Source organism: Neophocaena asiaeorientalis, unplaced genomic scaffold (genome assembly GCF_003031525.2).
Source record: "Neophocaena asiaeorientalis asiaeorientalis breed wild unplaced genomic scaffold, Neophocaena_asiaeorientalis_V1.1 scaffold333, whole genome shotgun sequence".
Classification (NCBI taxonomy): domain Eukaryota; kingdom Metazoa; phylum Chordata; class Mammalia; order Artiodactyla; family Phocoenidae; genus Neophocaena; species Neophocaena asiaeorientalis.
The window spans coordinates 436634-442089 of NW_020173119.1; positions in this window are offsets into that span (position 1 = coordinate 436634).

Sequence of the window (5456 nt, forward strand, 5' to 3'; positions counted from 1 at the left end):
CATTCACTGCTTTTTAAGTCTGAATAATATTCCATTGCTTGTATACACTGCAGTTTGTCCATTCTCTGTTGATGGACACGGATTGTTTCCACCTTTTGGATATTATGAATACTGTTGCAATAAACATTGGTGTACAAGTATCTGAGTTGCTTCTCTCATTTCTTTTGGGTCTATACCTAGAAGCAGAATTGCTGGATCATATGGTAGTTCTATGTTTAAGTTTTTGAGGAACTGCCAAATTGTTTTCCATAATGGCATTTACACTCCCATCAGCAATGAACAAGAGTTCCAGATTTCTCCACGTCTTCACCAACACTTGTTATTTTCCATTAAAAAAAATAATAGCCACCCTAATGGATGAGAAATTATACCTCATTGTGATTTTGATTTGCATTTCCGTAATGATTAGTGAGGTTGAGCATCTTTTCATGTGCTTATTAGCCATTTGTATATCTTCTTGGAGAAATATCTATTCAAGTCCATTGCCTATTTCTGAATTGAGTTGTCTGTTTTTTTAAATTGTTGAGTTGTAGGAGTTCTTTAAATATTCTGGATACTAATTCCTTATCAGATATATGATTTGCAAATATTTTCTCCCATTCTGTGGGTTGTTTTTCACTGCCTGGAGTTCTTTGATCCACAAATGTTTTTATTTATTTTTTATTTTTATTTTTTTTTGTGGTACGCGGACCTCTCACTGTTGTGGCCTCTCCCGTTGCGGAGCACAGGCTCCGGACGCGCAGGCTCAACGGCCATGGCTCACAGGCCCAGCCGCTCCGCGGCATGTGGGATCCTCCCGGACTGGGGCACGAACCCGCATCCCCTGCATCGGCAGGCGGACTCTCAACCACTGCGCCACCAGGGAAGCCCTGTGTTAACTTTTTAATATGAAACAAGATATGGATACAGGTTCATTTTATTCTTATGGATATCCAATTGTTCCAGAACTATTTGTTGAAAAGATAATTCCCTTTGGTTACTTTTGGTTACTTCTTCATTAAACTTCAAAACAGTTCTTTCTTTTTTTTTTAACATCTTTATTGGAGTATAATTGCTTTACAATGGTGTGTTAGTTTCTGCCCTATAACAAAGTGAATCAGTTATGCATATACATATGTCCCCATATCTCTTCCCTCTTGCGTCTCTCTCCCTCCCATCCTCTCTATCCCACCCCTCCAGGTGGTCACAAAGCACCGAGCTGATCTCCCTGTGCTATGCGGCTGCTTCCCACCAGCTATCCACTTTATGTAAAACAGTTCTTTTTAATCACATAAGTCACAGATGAATATATTCTCCTTGTAAAATATAAAATCATTTTTGACCACTTTTATATCCAATCAGGCTTCCCCCAATACTCCCCACCAGGTAACAGCTCTAATGACATCAATTTGAAGTGTATCCTTCCAGGTCTTTTTCTATGTATGGAGATAAATTCCTGTATATGTATATGTGTATATATATATGCAGTATTGTATGTTTAGATAGGATCATCCTATATGTATCATTCTGAATTTAGCTTTTTGGTACATAAAAACACTTGTCACAGATCTTTCCATGTTAGAACATAGCGATTTACTTCATTTTTTTTAGCTGTTTCATAGGATTCCATAGTACCACTATACCTTCCTTTGTTCCACCATCGCCTCATTGATGAATATTTAGGTGGTTTTCATTTTTTTCTACTGCTACAAACAATGCTGTAGATGAGCATCCCTGAATCTGCTTTTGGCGCACATGTGTGTTTCCCTAGGTAGATATCTAGAAGGGGAATTTATGCAACAAATACATATATAACACTTACTGTATGCTAAGTTCTCTTCTAAATGCTTTACATATATGAATTCAGTTAATCCTCACAACAAGCCCATGTTTTTATCCTCGTTTTACAGATTAGGAAACCAAGGCACAGAGAGGTTAAACCATTTACCAAAGGTCACACAGCTGGTCAATAGCAGGGCCAGGATTTGAACTCAGATAGTTTGGTTCCAGAGTTCAGTTTGCTGGGTCATAGGGCATGGGTATTTTTAAAGACCTGCCAAATTGGCCTCCAAAGAGGCTGTATGAATTGCACGCCCATCAGCAGTGTATGAGAGTATTCATTTCCCTTCACCCTTACTAACATGTAAAACTTTAAAAATAGCATTTTTACTGATTACTAATAACAGTGTGTAACAACTAATATTTATTGAATATTTAATATGTTCTAGCATTCTGCTAAGCACTCCATATGCTTTCTCTTCACCTCACTTTGCTTCAGTTTTCCTGATAGTATCCTCTCTGCTGATATGTATTAATTAGTATGTTTGTTTATTGCCTTTCTCTCCCCACTAGTGTCACCCCTATGAGGGCAAAGATTTTTGTCTGTCTTGTTCATTGCTTTCCTCAACACCTGGAACTAAGTATTTGTTGACTGACTGAAGAAATGAATGAAAACAATTTTATGGGGACTTCCCTGGCAGTCCAGTGGTTAACCCTCTACGTTTCCATTGCAGGGGGCCTGGGCTCATCCTTGGTCAGGGAACCAAGATCCTGCATGCAGTGCTGCACGGCCAAAAAAAAAAAAAAGTTTATATATGATTTTTTTGTGTGTATTTAACAAAACAGCTACTAATTTTTTTAGGAAATAAATACTTATTAAGTGTTTGGGCCTAACAACAGCAACAACAAAACCCAAACCATTTTCTGAATGTGGAAATCAAGGCTCAAAGAGATTAAATAACTCACCCAAACTTCCACTAGCTCACGGTGGAGCTGGATTTAGAAGCCAGTCGAATTCCAGTGTTTGTCTGTGCTCTTGTTTAGCCTCCCGGAATCTGTTTTCCATTTCCATTTCTATAATTATGTTATTTCATGGATGTTATATACATGGAATCATGCAGTATGTATCCTTTAGAGATTGGCTGTATTTCATTCAGCATAATTTCCTTGATGTTCATCCAAGTTGTTCATTCCCTTTTATTGCTGAATAGTATTCCATGGTATGGATGTACCACTGTTTGTTTAACCCAGGGAAGCATATCTGAGTGGTTTCCAGTTTGGGGCTTTTAGGAATAAAGCTGCTACAAACATTTGTGTACAGGTTTTTGTGTGGACATAAGTTTTCATATCACTGAGACAAATGTCCAAGACTGCAAGTGCTGGGTTGTATGGTAAGGGCATGTTTACTTTGATTAAAACTGCCATATTCGTGACTTCACTGTTGGCGCAGTGGTTAAGAATCCACCGGCCAATGCAGGGGACACAAGTTCGAGCCCTGGTCCGGTAACTAAGCCCGTGCACCACAACTACTGAGCCTGTGCTCTAGAGCCTGCAAGCCACAACTACTGAGCCTATGTGCCACAACTACTGAAGCCTGGGTGCCTAGAGCCTGTGCTCCTCAACAAGAAAAGCCACCACAATGAGAAGCCCGTGCACTGCAACAAAGAGTAGCCCCTGCTCACTGCAACTAGAGGAAGCCCATGCACAGCAACGAAGACCCAACGCAGCCAAAAATTAATTAATTAATTTAAAAAACCCCAAAACCTGCCATATTCTATGTCACAGTGGTTGTACCAGTTAACATTCCCACCAACAATGTGTGAGTGATCCAGTTTCTCTGCATCCTTTTCAGCATCTGGTGTTGTCACTAATTTTTATTTTATTTTTAAAATAAATTTATTTATTTTACATTTGGCTGTGTTGGGTCTTCGTTGCTGTGTGCGGGCTTTCTCTAGTTGTGGTGAGTAGGGGCTACTCTTCATTGTGGTGCGCGGGCTTCTCACTGCCGTGGCTTCTCTTGTTGCAGAGCACCAGCTCTAGGCGCATAGCCTTCAGTAGTTGTGGCGCACGGGCTTAGCTGCTCCGTGGCATGTGGGGTCTTCCCAGACCAGGGCTCGAACCCGTGTCCCCTGCATTGGCAGGTGGACTCTTAACCACTGCGCCACCAGGGAAGCCCACTAATTTTTATTTTAACCATTCTGACAGGTGAGTAGTAATATCTCATTGTAGTTTTTTTAAAAAACATCTTAATTGGAGTATAATTGCTTTATAATGGTGTGTTAGTTTCTGCTGTATAACAAAGTGAGTCAGTTATACGTATACATATAGCCCCATATCCCCTCCCTCTTGTGTCTCCCTCCCATCCTCCCTATCCCACCCTTCTAGGTGGTCACAAAGCACCAAGCTGATCTCCCTGTGCTATGCGGCTGCTTCCCACTGGACATCTATTTTACATTTGGTAGTGTATATATAAGTTTATGCCACTCTTTCACTTCGTCCCAGTTTACCCTTCCCCCTCCCCGTATCCTCAAGTCCATTCTCTACGTCTGCGTCTTTATTCCTGTCCTGCTCCTAGGTTCGTGAGAATCATTATTTTTCTTTTTTAGATTCCACATATGTGTGTTAACATACGGTATTTATTTTTCTCTTTCTGACTTACTTCACTCTGTATGACAGACTCTAGGTCCATCCACCTCACTACAAATAACTCAATTTCGTCTCTTTTTATGGCTGAGTAATATTCCATTGTATATATGCGCCACATCTTCTTTATCCATTCATCTGTCGATGGACACTTGGGTTGCTTCCATGTCCTGGCTATTGTAAATAGTGCTGCAATGAATATTGTGGTACATGTCTTTTTTTGAATTACAGTTTTTTCAGGGTATATGCCCAGTAGTGGGATTGCTGGGTCATATGGTAGTTCTATTTTTAGTTTTTTAGGGAAACTCCATACTGTTCTCCATAGTGGCTGTATCAATTTACATTCCCACCAACAGTGCAAGAGGGTTCCCTTTTCTCCACACCCTCTCCAGCATTTATTGTTTGTAGATTTTTTGATGATGGCCATTCTGACCGGTGTGAGATGGTATCGCATTGTAGTTTTGATTTGCATTTCTCTAATGATTTGTGATGTTGAGCATCCTTGTTTGTTTTGTTAGTTTTTGTTTTGTTGTGTTTGTTGGCAATCTGTATATCTTCTTTGGAGAAATGTCTGTTTAGGTCTTCTGCCCATTTTTGGATTGGGTTGTTTGGTTTTTTCATATTGAGCTACATGAGCTGCTTCTATATTTTGGAGATTAATCCTTTGTCCATTGATTCGTTTGCAAATATCTTCTCCCATTCTGAGGGTCGTCTTTTCGTCTTGTTTATGGTTTCCTTTGCTGTGCAAAAGCTTTTATGTTTCATTAGGTCCCACTTGTTTATTTTTGTTTTTATTTCCATTACTCTAGGAGGTGGGTCAGAAAGGATCTTGCTGTGATTTATGTCATAGAGAGTTCTGCCTGTGTTTTCCTCTAAGAGTTTGATAGTTTCCGGCCTTACATTTAGGTCTTTAATCCATTTTGAGTTTACTTTTGTGTATGATGTTAGGGAGTGATCTAATCTCATACTTTTACATGTACCTGTCCAGTTTTCCCAGCACCACTTATTGAAGAGGCTGTCCTTTCTCCACTGTACATTCCTGCCTCCTTTATCAA